The following is a 20,385-nucleotide window of genomic DNA, read 5'->3' as shown; positions in this document are numbered from 1 at the left end:
AGTGGGCTTCTGGAGGCTTGGATTATGCTGGACGAGCTGTTCGTAACCATTTTAATACATGTTGTAACCCCCGCCAATTACGTTATGTCTTTGCCCGTGTATGTTCTTTGGTTGGTCAGTTAGTCTGTCAGCAGGATCTCACAAAAACTACTCAACAGATTTCCAGGAAACTTGGCCAGAGGATGGGCGTCATCATTTTCCTTGATTTTTCAACAATGATTTACTCAATAATGCATGGATATTGATTAAAATATTTAGTTAATTTAGTTGAGTATGTGTTGTTTTTTGGGTATTGGATTTGGCTTAAGTGAATTAAAGGGGACTGTTGGGCCTTGAGTGCCATTCTTTTTTTCTTTGACTTTGAAACTCAAGCCGACATTCCACGGGCATGGAATGGCCAAATTTGAATTGAATTTGACCAAATGTACATTTTTGGGAGAACTCTTTAAGGATAAAATAAAGAGACAGTTTACTGAGGGCACTGCAGAATATCCAGAGCTGACTTTGTGGTGTGGACAGAGACTGGGAAATCAAGACGCTGACTGATGCATGCTTATTTAGCATTTGCATATCGAGCGCGGTTTCACAACAGTAAGATCCCACCGTATCTCTGTTGTCATGATGACATGACTGTGGTGCAGGGGAGGTCATTTCCCTCAAACACTGACGCCAGCTCCCTTACTGTATATCTGATTATCCAATGAGAAAAAGCCAAGGGCCAAAACGACTGTGGTTGGCTGGATTTGGAAGTTAAAACATTGCGGTTTGGGAATCAGTCAAGAGGAGGGGAAGACTTAAAAATCAACAGGGAGATAAATAACATTAGATGAGAGGACGGATATGAAAAACTGGAAGTTAGCAACAGGCTCAGCGTTGGAATATTGTTCCTGTTAGCTATTTTCCTGAAGAAAATGCATTGTTGATTTTGACTGGCCCCGAGACCAGAATAATGTGGTCAGGAGGGCCAATGGTGGAAACGACTGAAAACCAGTCGGAGGAGGATGTTACATGTTCCTCTTTCAATAACCCTGTTCCTGATCTTTATCTCCTGTGCTAATTAGCTCCTCCCGGTCCAGGTTACAGCCGCAGAGACATGGTACAGTCCGCACAGAGTCAGAACTGTATTAGTGACGGGGGCATGTTGGCATTCAGCTAAGCCCCTTAACTTTGAAGGTAATTAGAGAGAAATCCCTGTTTCTTCTTTATTACAAACGGGGTCACTGCTCTGGTATGAGGGGTGTATGTGTGTGTCTCTGCATGCCCTGGGACAGGGTGTGCATTTGTGCATTTGTGCATTTTGCAGTGTGTGTTTGCAAGAAAAAAAATCAACCTACGCACACACCAGACTCATCCGTCTACTGTGTCAGCTTTTGGCAGCCGACCCAGGATCGTCACTTCTCGTCTCACGTTGCAGATCTTGTTTGTTTTCGGCTCATGTCGCATACAGAGAACTGTGAGGGAGTCCGAGGAATTCAGGTGTCATACCAGTTAACAGGATCACTGTTTACATCCTGTCAACGCTGGCCTGTTTTGCAGTTTGATCAATAAAACTGGATCTTGAGCCTTATCCACTGATACTGTAATGCATTATCATTATTATCAATGATTTATCAGTTGTTTTTTTTTTATTTCTACACGATGCTCCTTCAAATCCACGAACACTGCAGCACCATCTCCCCCAGGTGACCTGAAGATCTGTCGACTTTGAATTTGAGACGAGACAGAACATTTCAGTGCAAGTGTTGCAGAACAGGGGCCGAGATTATTGGTTTAACCCGGGAGTCCTTCCGGCTGCAGTTCCTCAGAAAGGAGTAACCCAACACCTGAGCGTGACCCAGACCTGAGACAGACCGTTGCATGATGCAAGACGGTAAAACACCGGAAAATTAGCAAGAGAAACACTATCTCCTCCACTACAAGCGACTGATAATCCTGCACATGTGCTGCCTACCAGAGACATCATCAGACCCAGCGGAGGGAGAAGAACAAACATGAAGGACAGGCATGGGGAATGAAAGAAATGAAGGGAGGAAAAAAGTGATTCTGTGTGGTTTTGTGTGGGAGAGTGTGTGTAACTGTGTGTGTAAAACCACAGGCCTGGGACCTGCTGTTCTGATTGTTCTGCAGGAATGAGTCTGAAATAAGAAACACACAGACTGGATGATGTGGTTTAATCGTCTATTAAACTTTTTAATTAGAGGCTCTTTTAAAAATTGGACTGAGTCACTGACATTCGGTAACACACCAAAAACCTGATGTAACTCTCCCCGTCTTCCCTCTGCTGCTCGGGCCGAGTGCCTAGAAAGCTGGCCTGGCTGCTGGAGGGAGGGTCTGCGGGTGATGGCACCTCCCATCGCGGAGTCTGCGTTAGAGCCATAATGCCCCCGAGGAATAAACATTAACTTCTGGCTTCCCACAACGTGGTGGGTCATTACTTTGTGGACACGTACAGTTTTCAGTACTACTAATTTTAATCAGTAAAGCCCAGAGGAAAGGGTTTTTCTTTCAACTTGCACATTTCCATTTCATGTTCCCACTTTATTACCAAGCGAAACAAATCAGTTGTTGAATTCCAGCTTTATTCTTCTAAGACCAGGTTTGGTTTATCTGATACCCCCACGTTGCTGTTGTAAGAGCAATATCATACTTAATTTAACCAGAAAGTGAGTGGATAGTGAGCAGGTTGTGGCAGTTACATAGGTAACACAGGACACTGTGAACTCAGGGGACCAGGATTCATATTTGGTGTGGAACTGTCATATTGTTGACTTATTATCTTTAGGGTTTTGTTCAGTCATTGGTCCCGTTTGGTTGTGTTCAGGCAATAAAACTACTATGTAAAGTTTAGGAAAAGATCATTATTTGGGCTAAATGGACCCTTTCATATCATTTACTAGGGCTGGACTGATGAATGATGCCACCATCCATCAGCAATGGCTGACAGCCATCAGCTACTAATCCCTGACCATCGTATCATTGTGATTTAAAAGGCTCCCCACCAGAGAGCACAATTAAGTGGTGTGTCCCTCTCGCCATAGGGCAAGGGTTGTTGTTGTTTGTGATATGTGGGGAGAGGAAATTAAAAGTAGACTGTTGCTGCTCAATGTACTAACACTACATCTTTATGTCCCGTTTATTATTTCCTTATTAAACCAGCTTAATTAGGCTGACCCAAGACACACAGTTCAGTTTGTGGCAGCAGTGTGTCTTCTCCTGCAAGCTGCTGTTTCTCCCAGTCATCACTCAGTTTTTATATACAGTTTTCTTAGCTTAGCTTCCTTGGCTAGTTGGCTAATGCTGTTTTAAAAAATATCAGACAGAACAAAATTATGCTAAGCTAGGTTATTGCCATAACAAGGACAAACAACAAGGAATAAACACTTCCTCATACCAAAATGACTGAACAGGCCGATTGTCAATGACAACCAAAACAATATGACCTTTACAGTTAAACAGCAACAGGCGTACCGGACCTTCCACCAAAATCTCCAAGATTTAGGCATAGAAAATACTTAATAATGTGGCTTAAAATAACCACAACTTCTGTAGCATGAGATACAAACATATCTATGTATCATTCAAAGTCACTTGCATTAGGCAAGCACCGGTCTCCTGTATTTGTTTAACCCAGCCATCTGCCCTGTACCTCCTCCCTGTACAGACTTTGTCGCAGTTGATATTATTTTGCCTGTTTTCCTCCTTTGCTGTTGTAATAATTACTACAGCCACTAGAGGTGCTGCGTAACGAGAAACACAAATATGGGTCATGATTAGCTGCTTTAAAAACTTTTCAAACCTGTGACCACCGACTGCTAGGCAGGTCTCTGGATGACTTACAAGACATCTTTTAACTGTGAGCGACAGCAGCACCATCCACCTTTTCCCCCATTTCCTGTCAACAGACTGTGTTTGCTATATGCTATATTTCATGAAGTCATTATAGAAATGATACAGAATTATCACAACTCTAAAATAAGATGAGTTTACTGTGGCATTGAGGTTTTAAGTAGTGAAATAGGTTGTATTGAGATTAAGTTGTTAAGATAGCCTAAACAGGCAAGGCAAAGGCTAAAAATGCAACAGAATCTCTGTAAAATGAAGGAGATACCACAGCACTGAGTCACAAACAAAATCTCTGGGAAGAGAAAAGCAATGACTTCACGACAATGTCTGCCCCAAACATGTAAAAGTAATATACTTAATGCACCATTGTGGATATTTTGAAAAGTTCTGCAGCCCAGCAACATATGACATCACCAGTGAAGAGTCCACACCAAAATATGCAGAGGTGTGAAACCTGATAACTCAAGGTCTGTCTGCTGTTTACATACAGCTGCTGTTTTCATTGGGTCTGTGGCCGTTAGTGATCTACCTTTGCAAATACACTTGCTCTCTGCGGCTAATCAGTGGATCTGGTGGGAAGTCCCTACGGGTCAATATTTGTCAGTCCGTTCGGTAGTGATCGATACAGACGGCTGTTTTCACACAGATGATAAGACGCTCCGTTCAATCTGACTGGTTAACGGTGACCCTGCACGCAAAGAGGTATGAGCCTCAGATTTCCGCGAGGGTGTGGATAGATTTTCAAAAATACTGTGGTCACTAAGCAAATGTCAGTTGAACAGTCTAAATCACAGGGTAAAGTGCAACAGGGAAGTACTAATCCTGCATATGAGGTGGAGCAGAATCAAAAGACTAATCGTTTCTCCTGACTGCAGTAATCCGCCGCCAGGAGAAAGCTGAATCCACTAAAACAGGAAGCTCAGATCAAATCACAGACCTGCTTGATGGCGTTAGTCAGCAAATTTGTTCCAAGGTTGGATTATCAGCCAGGCAATGTGGGCATCTGACCCAGGAGGCCCCAAACGCCACGTCTTCTGGAGCCAGTGCCATGGTACCCACAATAGGGTGGCTGCAAGATGCGTCATGTTTGCCACAGTATTTTATTGAATTTTTTTAATGCATTTTTTATTGGACATTTACTTAAAAAGACATTTTATCTTGTGTTTTCCAACATATTCAGACAGGAGAAATAAGCGATGAATATCATTTTTTGCTTCCATAAAAGGTTTTCTTTCAGACTAGTGGAAAGAAAATGACCAAAATGCATATTTAGGTGTATATTTTAGTTCAGAATTTTGTTTTTTTGACATACATGCAAATGAGCACATATTTTGTTATATAGTCCAACTGGCATATATAAACATAAAATGTCAGAAAAAAACATACAAAACACACAAAACTATGGAAGTGCTGAGGTGAAATCTATTATTTAGAAGTTTACCTTATTCATGTTTTGCCAAAAGATGTAAGGAATGTTACAGTACACACAGTATCTTCAAAGTCAATTTCCTCAAAATGAGTTTTCTCTCTGACTGTGTACCAGAAATAAGTAAAGTAGACCGTACATACACCAAACTTTCTAATTTTACTCCTATTAACATTACATACTGATGGTTTGTTCATATATCAGTTACAGCCAGATTTAAATAACATTTAATTCCTAAACACATGTCTAAAAATGCATTTATTTATTTTATGGCTGGTGACTGTGTTTAAGTGATACAAGATAGATATTCAGGAATGACTCAGCAACAAACTTCGACTCCTACCTGTCGAAGTAGAAGTTGATACTGATACAAAAACTTGAATGTGATACAAAAAAAAAAAAAAATGTTGTAGTCAACTGGAGAAGTGCAGGACGGGGAGAAACATGGGGTACTGAACAATCACCCTATAACAGTGATTATTGTTGAATTAATGAGCTATTTAACAATTTTACACTTCTTTTAACATATAGTCATATATATTTTACTCACAGCATTTGATTACTTCAAATTGTGTTTAAATTGTGGGTGCATACATTGTGCATGCTTCTGTGCATTTTTGTGTTCAATCAAAGTACCACTTAGGACCAAGTAGTTATTCCAGCGTCGGAGCACTGCTGGTTTTCTGTGCTATATATAGGGTAGCATGCGTAGCCTGCTGCGCCTTCTTCACATGAAGAGCAGTTGGAACGCTACAGGGTGGATTGTGTGTGTGTAAATAATGCCCCCCTTCAGCAAATTTTCACATTAGAACACAGGTTAATCCCGCCATGATATCATCCACTGATTTTCTCCATCTGCCGTTGTCTTGATTTTATCAAAGACAGGGCACCGACAGAGTCCGACTTTCCAAAACACTCTGGCCAAAGGTCAGGTACACCCTATACCGAGTACAGACATACTGAGTCTCCAAAATGACCTAACCTGCATGTCTTCGTGCTATGGGAGGGGACGAGAGAACCTAAAAGTGCTACAACCAGAGAAACACCCAGGACCTTATTGCTGCGAGCCGACAGCGCCAGCCTCGCCTGATGTCACCTTCCAGGACAAGCGGGCACAACTGTCAAACAGTTTCCTCCAACTGCCATTTGGTCCGTCACATTTCGGCCACCATACAATAAAGAAGTGAATGAACAGCAGCTCCAGTCACAGTAACCAGGAGACAGAAACATTTACAAACCCGCCGGAGACTCTCATCCTCCTTCTGTTCGTCCTCTGCACGCACCCATGGTTGTGTGTGTGTGTGTGTGTGTGTGTGTGTGTGTGTGTGGAGGCTATACCCAGACACATATTCCCATTTATACACCCATACTGTACACACTTATAAGCATGCACACATGCACACCTCATAAAAGGTCAAGCCACAAAACACTGTGCTGTGTTGAGTCATCACCAAAAATGGAAAGTTTTAATCTTTGCACTCATTTTTTTTTCTAACGATTCTTTTTCTCTCTACACGAAGAACAAACTGAGAAATAGGAAGAAAAAACAGCAGTAAAAAAAACAGGCCATTTGTCATAATTTCCCGCTGCCGGTAGCTGTGGACAGAATGAGAAAGTGGTGGCGGTAGCTGGGGGACGTGATGGGGCATCTTAAACAGGGGAGTTCCACCCTGAGAGAAGGGAAGGGGAGGGGGTGTCACCGATGTGGCCCCAAAAACAGAGCTCGGGTCTGGGACCGGGCTGAACTGAGGTGGCCCCTGATACCGAGGCATAGCGTGGACGTGTAGGTGATAGATGGAGCTGGAAGCAGGATATCTGGGTAGTGTTGAGGTGTGTGTGTGTGTGTGTCTGGTCAGTGTAGAGGGACTTGTAATGCTGTTGGTCTGGCTGGACCCGTGACTGTAGGACACGAGCCATTCGTTACACAGAGACAGTTACACAACAGGCTAAATGAGGCTTGTCCAGCAGTCTGGCTGGAGGTGTGTGTAGGTGTGTCGTAGAGTTTTAGTGTGCCGTTTTAGTACGAGCGTAAAAATGTTTGCGTATGTGTGCAGAGGCAATGACACATACATCAGAGCATAACGTCTGTGTGTGTGTGTGTGTTTGCGTCTCCACTGTGTCACCACGCTCATAAAAGCCATCACAACGGACGCTAACCTCAAAACCCGCGCGACCCAAAAAAAAAAAAGAGCGGCTCTTGATGTGAGAGGAATCGGGATTGAGCTCATTACTTTTTCCACAATGAGAAAAGTTGTTTGTGTGACACTCCTAATTCGAAAAAACTCGTGCACGGGCCCCGCTTTTATTTGGAAAGTTCCCCTGGCCGTCTTTGCTCCTCTCAACACGCCGAGGCCTGCTCGCTCCGCCTGAGCCGCATTTTCCAGAAAAAGCCAATAAGTTCGACATAATTGACAATAAACAGAGGATAAGCAGATTAATTAAATCAACTCAAGACAAACACTGTAAAATGAACTTTCTCTTGGATGTGAGCGAAGAGAACGGGGACATTGAAATACGCCTGCGTGCCAGTGACGATGAAGAAAGAAAAAAAGACCTCAACAATTGGAGGGCAAAATTGATAACATCATGAAAAAACTATTCCAAAGCAGTGATCTGCAGGGCTCTGGCTTCACAGCTGCTGCGGGCTATAAACACATTAAGTTGTTGCCTTTGATTCACCCACTAAAAAACAGTAAAGAAAAATAGCTGATGTAGCAAACGTACATTCTTTTCCTTGTGCCCAGCCTTTTCCCTCGTTCAGTATTGGCTGTGCTAAAATTGTTATTTATCCAAGGCAGGACGCAGCACGCAGGATCATTTTCAGAAACGCTCGGCTTCACGTCCGGGCAGTTACATTCACACTCGGGAGCTGCCAGTTCAACCGCAGCCTGGCCGCCACACGGCTTCTTCTGGAGGAGCTGAGACCCCCCCCAAGGGTGGACGTTGATGGAAGTCAGTTTTCATTAGCTGCCTGTTCTGAACAAACTTTCACAGACAACTGATCCTCTAAATACATGATGTTTTTATATTGTTTTGCAACAAAACAACAAATAGCTCAAAATCTCAAAATGTACCTGTACCATGAACAAATGACTACTTCATACCTTTATTTGACAGATCTAATCATTCATTTCTATGCTAATTAAAAGCTCTGCTCAAGCTCATTCACAATATAAGATGACTTTATCAAACATTATATCTTACTATAGATTAAATGTAGTAGATATAGAAGTGATCAGAACTGCTAAATCTATAATGTTGATACGACTAACTACCTTTGCGTGATTTTGATTGGCCAACACCAAATGACGTTGCCAATGTGTGCCGGGCAAAGGTGCATTAATTTTCCTGAGCCCTCTGTGCTGTGTATGTCAGTACAAACCTGACCCTTCTGCCAGTTTAGATCTGGCCAGATTCTTTAAAATAGTTCAATCACCAGCCAGCCTAAAACTTCTCCATCTCTTCTTGCCGGAACACATAAACAATATCTTGAGAACGTTTTTATAGGCATTCAGGTGTAGTCAGTCCCCTTTAACTCAATCAAGCCTAATCCAATATCAAACTGGATCATTATAATTTGAAAACCACCCACAACTGCTGAACCATATTTTAAGGATCTACGATCTGCATCAAAGTGTACTCACCAGATCTGCACAAAACGTCAGCGGTCGCCATGATTATCTGTTCAGTAGTTTTTGTGTTACCCTGCTGATAAATTCAGCCAACAAACAGATGGACATGGGTGAAAACATAGTCTCCTTGGTAAAGGTAAATATCGTTTAGGTTAATACTGACACGCAGTAAAACATCATACAGTGCTTTTGGCTTGACATGACAGTAATTAGACCCAGTCATCCAACTTCCATACCAGCTTCCCCATGGATGGGTCCCAGGAGCCTAGTCTATCTCAGCACACACTGGATGAGAGGGAGGTCAGATTGGCATTCTCATTTTTTGTATTATTACTTTCTAAGCAAACGTCAGCTGACAATTTCATTTCGCAACTTTCACCTCCAGCGTTGTGAAACAGCTGTTGCGATGTAGTGAATGTTCAGAGAACAAGCATTAATATTATATCTGAATCTTAAATTAGCCTACATGCTTCTGTTTTTCTCTGACCTCTAAACCTTTATTTGTTTTCACCACTTTTCTTCCACCCACAGCCTCCCCATCTGTCTTGTTATTCCTCCTTCCTTCCATTCCTCCACTGCACCCCCCACCCTCCCTTCTGCCTTCTCTGTTTCCTCCATAATGATGTTAATAAAGTGAGCAGAATGGATTATCCAGATTCCCATGGCAGGTTGCCTGCCCTCTGCTCTGTCTCCTGCTCTCCTCTGTTTACTGGAGGGAATCACTCACTTAGCCTTATCGCTTTACGCCCACGCTATCCGAGCGCGCACATACACACACACACACACACACACACACAGGCAATGCAAACACACAGATCCTGATTAGAGGCATGTTTACATGGCTGCAAGGTAAAGTTGAGATGTGGGAAACACAGAGGGCACTGCAGACACGGTGCAGAAACTCAAGCCTACTTGTACTGAAGAGGATCAAACACTGAGGGTGGATAGAAAGAAAGAAAGAAAGAAAGAAAGAAAGAAAGAAAGAAAGAAAGAAAGAAAGAAAGAAAGAAAAAAGAAAGAAAGAAAGAAAGAAAGAAAGAAAGAAAGAAAGAAAGAAAGAAAGCGACATCTAGATTCTTTCCAAACGTTTCTTCCCTGAAGAAAAAGGAGACATCGGTGTGCAGAAACAGGACAGCATTCCCACCGTCGGTCTTGGTGTAATTGTTCTAGCAAACCTTGCTCGAATCTAATATAAACTAACGAGGCAGATCGCTCCATCAGACCCTCACCAGACAGTAGATGGTGAGCAGGGAACATGTTGTAGTTCCATTAAGCCAAAGTTTCTCAGGTCTGTGGAGAGGTGAGGGGAGAGGGGCTGGCTGGACGTCGAATTTCTATCCCGTTTTATTAAGTTATTCCTTTACATACCACAGACCTGTGAGTCTTTATTCTTTTACGCGGTCCCTTGTCAGTTGTTATGAAAATTAAAGCTACTCTTCCTGTAAAATAAGAAAAACCAATAATGCCAATAAAAAAACATGTAGAGTAATAAGGATTAGGTGAGCAGAGCCTGGTAGAGGCATTTGTGGACGGTGATTTACAGTGGCTGACCAGGATGCACCTCTCCCTTCTATCAAACCCTGAATGGGAAAATGAATCTGGATCGGCACTTGAAAACTCCTGACAAAACACAGGCCAGTTGTGCTTCTGAAAGTGAGAGATTGAGCACATCTGGAGGCTATCAAGAGGAACAGGTAGTGTAGGTTTTCCAGACATGGTACCCAATGTAGAGATGCCGCTGTTGTGGATTTGACCTGAAGAACAGTGAAGGAATGTAAGAAGTATATCAACTCAAGCACATCAAATTTAAGGTGACTGTATATTTTTCAAATATTGCACTTGGTGGTTTCTAGGTGGCTCGCTCTGCGCCAACAGGATGGTGGATGAGCCAGTTTGCTTGATGTTCAGGACCGTCTGCGGTAACAAGTTCTCACTCCGGACTAGCAAAATACAGCATCCTTGGTCATGGTCCCTAAGCTTTAAACTATGACACTGTAGCTACAGCTCTAGGATCACTTTTATATGAACAGGGTCCTGCAGTCGAGTTAGCATTGATGAAAATGCAACATCCGGTCAAACTTTCAAAATAAGGTTTTCCGACCGCTGTTGAGAAATGTTGAGAAATGGTCACAGCTTGGTTGAGGTTAAGCAGCTAACATACTATGGCTAGGTTAAGGAAAACATCATGGTATGGGTAAGTATGCAAGTCAAAAATAAATAAACTTCAGTTTCACACGGGACTCTCTCGTCTCCTGGCTCAAAGTCCTGTTTGAACCACCCAAAGATCCAGACGTCATCCCAGCATGGACTCGCTCATACTACTGCAGAAGAGGGTCACCTCCAGTGTGTTGGGACACTGACCAAGCTGCCAAAACACTGAGATATTCACCTGTATCTCAGCAGAAGCATGGCAAGCATGTCTGATTCTGATCCTACCCCTGTGCCACAGGCGTGCCAGGCAATTGCTATAAGTGTGGTCGCCCCCCCCCATAAACTAGACCGCTGGCTACTAGGGGCTACTATCGCTACTTCATTTAAGCCAAGGATCTGAATGCATCCTCCAATACCAATACAATAACTCTGTCTTGAAAGAGTGATGAAATTGGCGAGTCGTAAGTTAAACTCAAACTAATTTCCAGAGCAGCTGAAGAAAGAGCAAAACCACAAAAGAAGTTGTTTTCCGAAACATTTCCTCCTGAGAATGGAGTCAAAGTGCTGCAGGAGTTCAGCAAATGTAGAAAAATGTCCCGTCTACCTTGGATGTATCAGCAAGAGAGCTTGAATAATGAGCACAATGGAAGAAGCAGGGTGAAACAGAGAGCACGAGTAAAAGGGGGGGAAAGGGATGTGTGTTAAGGTAAAAAGTAGCGATTGGGAGTAAAGAGCCGCAGAGAAGAAGAGTAGGAAAGAGAGGTGAAATTGTGGCGAGGGGACGAGAGCGACGAAAGGGTGGCGGTGGTGGCGGTGGTGGGGGGGGGGGCAGGAAGAGAGACACCGGCCAATTGGTGAAAATGAGACGGAGACTGTACCTGAGAATGAATAAGCACATTGCAATTCCTTAATAACGTTAGCCAATTAGGCGTGCTGTGCCAGCTCCAGGGATTCGTTACGGCCTCAATCAAGTCATCAACATTCATATAAATTGGCATACGACGCAGAATCAAAATGGAAAAGTGCTTGATTGAGTTTAGAAAGGAGTATTCCTCGAAGAATTAGGAATAGGAATACTGCTGTCTTTATGTTGGTAGCAGTACAACACTTGGATGTTGGAGCCCTTTTTCACTTTGCTCTTGGAGACCAATCAGCATTACGCAGTGATGGAGGAGACCAATTAAATTTAAGTAAATGGAGGAACAACACTTCCCTCACTCCCCTCGTCCTACGCCCTTTTCTGGAGACTTTTTTTTTTTTTTTTTCTCCGCATCATTCGTACTTTCCTCATCATCCATACGTTCATGCATCATTTTCCATTAGTCAGCCACTCTATCCATCTATCGAAACATCTGAATCTCTTATCTGTGTCCCCATCACTCCCATCTTGCTCTGCAGTGGAAGCTCACCAGGCTCAGGGCAAACCTAATTTGGACTCTTAATTTCTATCAGCTTTGTTGGACAGAGTTGTGGAGGGGGGTGGGGTCCTGTGTGAAGCCTTGAGCATGTTAAAGGAGCGGAGCAAAAAAAAATAAAAAAATCTTTACTCCTCTATCCCTCTCTCGTCACTTTTCTTTATTGTCCCCCTCCTTTCTCTAAATATCTTTGCACTCCCCCGTCTCTAGATTCCTCCCCCACCCTCCCCCCACTCTAATTAATTCTGCTGTGAATTAATTACCAGGGGGAATCTTCCCAAAACAGAATAGAGAGGGGCGAAGAATGGGGAGTAAATAGGGAGGGGATCTGCATTAATCACCCCCTCTATTTCTCAACAAAAAAAAAAAAAAAAAGAGAGAGAGAGAGAAAAGGAAAGCTTGAAACAAAAGCGGCCACGAAATGAAAGAGCAACACAACAAAAACACGATAAACAAAATTGTTTACTTCGCCCTCACCTCCGCAGCTGAAAACCCCATGGGGATGTGATTAGGAAAACAGAGCTCTTTCTCTCCCTCTTCTCTCTTTTCTTTTTTTGTTTTTTTTTTCCTCTGCCCCTCCTTGCTCCTCTCATTCCTCTTTGATGAAGTTGTGGGAGTTCAGAGGGAAGCGGCGCGGCTGGGATATCGCCCGGGCACAAAGCACCATGGGAAGAGCAAACTTTGGCTCATCTGAGGGAGAGGGCCATGAAGTAGTGTCTGCGTGTGTGTGTGTGTGTGTCTGTGCCCGCTGTGATGGGCTCTCTGTGCATGCTTATGCTCATGAGGCTGTTGTCATACCCAGCTGATTAAAACTTCAAAAGTGAACAATATGAAGTTAAAGCCGTTCACTGATGTTACCTCATACCAGATAACTTCCCGTCCCCTCCGCATGCTAATCGAGATGTTTGTTCTGCAAAAAAAAAAAAAAACATAGAGGCTTGTCAAACTTCAGGGGGTCCAACAAACCGATGACTCAATGCTGCTTATGCGCGTGTTGCTGAGGTAACCCAGACTCCCAGAAAGAGTGACAACAAGGGGATATGATGTCAGGATGGAGTGACCGGATTGGACAGTGGCTCTGTGTCGAGCAATATCACACTTTTTTATGTTGGACCCCTTAATTCTCAGCTTGGGTGGGAGACAGAGGACGTGTTCATAGTTTTCTCTCACATGGGTGGCTTGAGAGAAAAAGAAAAATGCCTGTGTGTGTGTGTGTTACACTGTGGGGACAAACACCAATCCATGTTAATTACTCAATTTTAGGGTGAGGACGTGGTTTAAGGTTAGGGTACGGTTAGATTAGGGAAGTAATGGTCCATGCAATGTCCCCAAAAATGTGTGTGTATGTGTTTGTATCTGCTACATAGTGAGGACCGGACCAGGTTTTTAACCAACAGAGTGAGGCCATCTTTGGAAAGTGACATGCTGGCCTGTCATCAAAGCTGCAAAGGGCTGTTTGAAAGTAAGATTTAGACATTTAGTTTTTATAGTTAAATCAAAGGGCTAGGAAATGCATTTTGTCAATATGGTTGCTCACAAGTATAGAAGTGTGTGTGGGTGTGTGTGTCTTAAGGGGTAACGCTTGTCACACTCGCAATGAAGATGTCATCAAACCGAGCTAAGCTCCTCTCCCCACAGACACATGTCCACACAGCAACTTCCAAACCCCACCCAGCCCAAACACACCATGCATTCACACACTCGGTCCCCACACCACGCCAAGCCCAGATCATCAACACAATAGCTGTTCCCTGCTGTAAAAACGGGGATTTGAATGAATTCCTAAACTGTGGTGCACCACAGAGGAAGTGTCCTGACCCCCTGTCAGAAGAATAACGCTTGTCTATTGCGATATCTTGACACATGCAACGTGAAAACAAATAGCATGAGGCTGCCACTGCTCGCTCTGTTTGTACTTAGGCTGCAACAACACCTTCAGTTTGTCTCAAAGTCACTTAGGCTCACAAGTAGCTTGTTTATTATACTGTGAGTACCAATATAGCTGAACATGAGCATCGGTCCAGACTGCGGTTTTCCCTTAGTTCATTTTGTTAGGATCGACTTTCCAAACTTGAATAACTGCTGGCTATCAAATGTCAACATCCATCTCCTCATACCCATAAAGTTCTGTGATTTGCTTCCTGTTGTTAGTTTGGATTACAATTGTAATGGATCTCACCACGGTTGGCTTGGCGGCCGAATTAAACCTGCGTTTGCTGTCATCGCTTGATGCAATTAAGTTCTGTGAATGCCGATTTTGATGGCATCATTCTCACCTGGCCCAATGAAACACACTAATGGAGTAAATGCTCCAGAGATGGAACAAAGAACTCCAAACATAGTTTAAATGTGCTCTGGAAGGCATGAAGCTCTCCAGTATGGCACCCACACACACGCAGACACCTTCTGCTACCAAACTAAACTGTAAACATGTTTAATTCACCGAGGCAGAGACAAAATAAGTGGCCAATTATAATGATATAACAGAGGCTGAACCTTGGTATGAGCCATGTTTGTGAGTTGATAGTAGGATGAATACAGTTCAAAAGGGTTCTGGATGAAAAGTTTCTGCGGGGGGAAAAAAAAAAAAGACAAAATATTGCCAGCATATTACAGTAAATGACACTGCATGGGAATAAAAAATGCAGACATGTTACATAACTTCTGGTAAAGTTTGTACTTCTACTCCAGCCTGCTTCAAAAGGGTAATCATGTTTTACCATGCTGGGTTGAGCGAGGTTTGGTGCATGCCTTTGCACCCCCAAATCACACATAATGGTGGATCTATTACCATGCGCTTAATATGTTGGTTGTGTTAATGCCTCACACTCTGTATTAACTCTTTGAGGCCTGGCTGCTTTTCCTCTGTGTTTTTTCTTATGGAATAGTCATTACATGTCTTGGGCCAGGTATTATATCGTGAAGCAGCTGGATTTGCGAGATCCTGTGATCAGATGGGCTCACAAATCCAGATTCTTGATGGGCTTCAAGCTATGCATCTGTGGTTGATAACACTGGTGTTGAACCAATCAGTGTCCTGTGAGGAAAAACTTGCATCTAGAGACAGCAGCGACGGATTTGCTTTTTGTTGTGATGACCTACGTGAGAGGCAACTGTTAAGTTGAAAGAGCAAAGGACGGCACTTCAGAGTTTTCTCGATGAAGCATTTTTTTCCTGTTTCTCTCACATGGCAGATCTACAGCAGAATCCAAAAAGGTGGGCAAATTGCATACAACATGCTGAGCAGAGGTAGTGGTGGTCAGACTGGTTCTTTAAAGTAACTAAGTAATAAAGTTCTTGTGGTTTATCTACCAGCCAATTAAAAACTCATGAACAAATCTTTTGGTTCAGTTTCTTAAATGATTCCACCCGTAGATACAGTAGTACAGAGAGATTAAAATAACACGAATCTTGTCGCGTGATTGGAGAGAGTAACTACCCAACACGGAAAGTTGGCCTTCACCATCTTCACAGCATGTGTGCATTTATAATCGTGCATGATTTGTTCTTCGGCTGAGCGGTGTGTGCTTGTGTTAGTTAACTGATTTCATTTAATTTTCACTCATTCTAAAGTTGAGTGGGTGTGCAGTGTGGGTTAGCTTGCTGAACCTTAGTGGCTCATCACTGGCTCACTCGCTCAGTGGGTGTGAGACTAATGGGTTAGGTCACTGAGATTATTGGCTGTGACTCATCCTTCGGTTGAGGGGGTGTGTAGAACAAGGCACCAGGTTAACCTCCGATAATCTGGCTCTCACGCACAGCTGCACATGCACCATGGAGAGGCAGGATTTTGAATTAAATTTGGCTTGTGAACCAAGTTAAGTCATTTCTCTTTAAGGGATCTTCAAAAAGAATAATTCATTTAACATCTAGCATCATTAAGCTACACACATTCACACCCCCTCGATCAACAGCAAACACCTGTACAGCTGGCGCGGGTAAAGATTTACACATCTAGAAGAAAAAGTTTCAATATTTTTCACAAAAAGCATCTCAGATTTTAAGCAGCAAAGGGTTAAAGCAAAAGGAAGACAATCCCAGACATTAGCTTTGTTCAACCCAAAGACATGACACAAGACCACAGATTTCTAAGACTGCCGCCATGTGTCATTTCGGACATACTCCGTCACACTCTGTGACGCTTTCTGGTGTCTAGCATGGTGGCTGAAATGAGTCTCAACTTAGTCTGGGCTCCTGTCTTCCACACAGAGGGCTATCAACACCATTTGGAAGTGGGGATGATCGATGAGGTACTGCGTCATTCCCCAGAGCGCGCTCCGTCAGAACCGTCACCGTGTGCCTCGTGCCAAGCTCACCAACATCCAAAGACAATGTGATGCATCAGTCATCGAGCCAAAATTTTCCCCCGGACAAGAGGATCCGAGCCCAAGTTAGAGGGTGGCACATTTTCCCCTTCTCTAATCCCATCTCAAGCCATGAACTGTCAGCCGCTATCCCAACCCAGAATGCTGAAAAACCAAAGCCTTGTGTATTCCACTCCAAAGGCAGGCCTGTCTAATTTAGCCCACTTTATCACCCCAGTAATCAGAGCATTGCTCCCACAGAGAACAACATGTTCCGTTCATTCCAGATTTATGCCAACACTACATCCAGTCCAGTGTATCTCAGCAAGATTGTGCTCCTGAAACAGCAGAGACCAATATATTTCGTGCACATGTCCAAGGAACCTCCAATGTCTCAGCGCTGAGCTGCCAACAGCAGCATGTGGGGAGGGGAAGCGGAGGAACTGGGGTTTGATGAGGCAGGAGCTGCAGGATGAGAGACATCCACACAAACGCAATCCAGATGGAGGGATAGATGGATGGATGAGTAGGGAGGAGAGCCTGAGTCATCCTTTCTGTCGGCTGTCCTTCAATTTTGTTTCTTTCTGTGGAGGCTGCTCCGACATGGGCTACGTTTGAGTGCATGCTGCGTGTGAATACTATACAATGTATATTTTAAACTAAACTTGATTCTGGTCTGACTGACCGAAAGGTGGTGCCAGTAATTAGAGAGAGATAAAAAGAACAAGAATCTTGTAGGGCAATCTGAGAGAGTTGGTCTTCACTGTCTTTACAGCATGTGTGCATTTGCAATTGTGCATGATTTGTTTTTTGTGTGCTCGTGTGTTACTGTTAGTTAACAGATTTTGCTGCTTGCTGCGACATATGCTTCATTTGAGTGCATGCTGTCTGTGAATACTGTACAAAAGATACTTTAAAGTCAAACTAGTAAAAGAAGCAATTCAGCCTCGGGGACAGCTCTGCAAGATCAAACATGGAATTGGTTGGAACACATCTTCTGCATCAGCAGCACACCTCGTATTCAAGGCATTATGCTAAAAGACCGGCGTATGCTTGGAACAATCTAATTCATATTACATTTCATCTAACATCCAAAGTGGTTATATGCACGATGCTGCTTCTGTAACTTTTGCTGCAAACTAAACTAAGCAGTTACCTAAGTGACTTACATTACATTGTGTACGTTATGTAACTACTAAAACTAAACATTCATTTCTGCTGTTTCACACTGGATACAAGCAGCATCTCCTGAGTGCTCTGGTTGTTGAACCACCCGTCACCGACCTCTTCCCTATATGGACTTTTCAGTGGTTATGCTACCTTTCCTCACTCCCTCCTTTACAGTTGTCATAATCATTACTTGGCAAGGTGAAACTGAGATATGCTTACTTTTTTCCCCTTTCCTTTTTCCAGTTCCTGAACCACTGAACTTGACACGTCTCTGCACTACAACTCACATACATATGCCAACAGTCATCCTTCTGAGACAAACGTCAACGATTTGGCAATATTTTACATCGAGGACAACAAGACACGGCAATGAAAATTAAGCCAAATCACGGAGATGACTGGTACTTGATCAGACGCCTCCTTTCGGTTAAAACATAAATGATATAGCGTGACTAAAACGTCCCCAAAATAAAAACAGATGTGAATTTTTTTTTTTTATTATTGTTATATTACGCATGCTTGTCTGTGCTGTAAGTTCATGTCGGTATTGGCTATTAAGTCACAAAGACTGTTCTAAATAAAGAGCTGTATACTTCAACTCATCCTCTGTCGTCTTCCTGCCTCTGACACACAGTATTCAGTCAGTTTTCATTCTTTTTCCACCCAGAGAGGAAGGCCGACAGACGGCAGGTACTGAACAAAGTCACTCTGTCCATCACACCCTCTCCATCCTACTAAATCTATCAGCGCACAGGCCAAGAGAGGCTGAGGACTTTGCTTATGTCCACATGTGCGACCGTACACTTCACCTCAAAGAGAGGAAAAGAGTGACAGAGAGTGAGAGACTGAAATGAAAGAGAAAAAGTGAAAAATAACAAGAAACATGACAGCTCTGATGTCATTCCCCATTAGAAGCCATTAGTGGTTTTGAATGTTCCATTGAATGTTTTCAAGTCAGTGTAGTGTGGGCGAAAGCCCATTGACATCTTACTATCACCCCATAAGTAACTTCGCACACTCTTGTGTGGATGTTTAGTGGTAAATTGGGAGTAATGAAGCAGAAGTGGGGGTCACAGTAGCCCTTTGACTAGCACAGCTTCCACTGCACTTACAGAATCACATGCACACAGGCCATCACTCCATCACCACCCAGCAGTCGCCGGTGTGACGTCATCAGCAGTGGCCCATCCTGTTTTTCCTTTGGCAGTGTGTTCGGTCTGTCAGGTTGAGGCGGTGCCGACCTGAGGAAGGAAAGATGAAAGAGAGAGTCTGAAAAAGAGGGATGAGGAGAGAAGACACACACACACACACACCTGTCACCACCTCAACACCACACTATTTCCAAGCACTTGACCAGTCATGATTTCTCTCTCGTTTCCATGCAACTTAACTTTCAATCTTTCATCTTTGCATTTCTTTGCTCTGTTTTGTCTTTATTGGCTATTGTCACTGCACTGGGACGATGGATTCACGCCTGCTTTGTCAATTGTGTACTTCTGGAATTACTTATTGAAAAATGGCAGGGTGAAAAATTGAAAATTGTTGTGCTTTTTATTTTTAGTCATGCTGTAGCCACTGATTGAGACAACGGGAAGCTAAGCAATGACTTAAATTGCCCCTGACTGGCCAGTTGGAAGGCTCGACCCTGCATCTCTGTTTTCTTTCATCACTCTCGACAATCATGGCGGCTTACATGGATCATTTGAGGCAACTGAGTTGCAGAGAGGACAAAAAATACAATCTGAGCATGATAAACAATAACAGAGTGTGGATTGATTGGCAAAAGTCAATGCAGAAACGGCGTCGATGCACACTGGCATTCACGCTTCTTGTGATTTAATGATGTCTCTGTGCTAAAAGGATGGCACTGCAGAACATTCAATCTATCCAGTTTTTACCAGTAATTCCAGTCCAACCAACCCTTGATTGCTGCACAAAACAGCAAAGCAAGACTAACCTGACGTGCCAGGTGGTTTGTTAAACGGAAGCATCTGGAAAGGCACTGCTGGAAACTGTTTGGAAAAGGGCACGTACCGGGTGACTGGACCAACTATCTGTCTGTCACTGTCAAAGTTCAACCAATCAGGTCAACAGTAGGAGAGCCACCACCACCAGAACCACATTATAAATCAAAGTTTGCTAAAGCTAGTCGACGTAACAGTAAATACTCTTTTCGGTGGAGTTAAGCCTTCAGTCTTGTTCTTTGCTCTCAATGATATAAACTATCCAGTTTTGTTGTTCTTAACTTATACTCTAGCAGTATCTAAATTAACTCCTCAATGAGCCAGCATTATGGTTTTCAAACAAACTGTTGGTTCCCTCGCTGGTTGTCACATCTAAGCTACTCTCACGGCTGCGGTTCTCCACAAGTACATAGCTTTAATGAATCCAGCTGCCGCGAAAGGAAAGAACAGCATCATCCAAATTGTTTCAATTATAGGACA

At 43.3% G+C, this 20,385-nt stretch overlaps 1 long non-coding RNA gene across 1 annotated transcript in view; it reads right to left on the bottom strand.

The window, feature by feature from the left end:
* Positions 1-20,385, bottom strand: part of LOC119009891 — a 114,073-nt gene that overhangs the window by 13,720 nt on the left and 79,968 nt on the right. Inside the window, exon 3 of the long non-coding RNA XR_005071839.1 lies at positions 19,054-19,182. This is a non-coding gene — a long non-coding RNA (uncharacterized LOC119009891). The remainder of the gene's footprint in view (positions 1-19,053; positions 19,183-20,385) is intronic.

The sequence above is a fragment of the Acanthopagrus latus genome, chromosome 20 (genome assembly GCF_904848185.1).
Source record: "Acanthopagrus latus isolate v.2019 chromosome 20, fAcaLat1.1, whole genome shotgun sequence".
In the NCBI taxonomy this organism is placed as follows: Eukaryota; Metazoa; Chordata; class Actinopteri; order Spariformes; family Sparidae; genus Acanthopagrus; species Acanthopagrus latus.
Note: the sequence above shows the minus strand (reverse complement) of the source record. Positions and strands in the feature narration are given on the sequence as shown.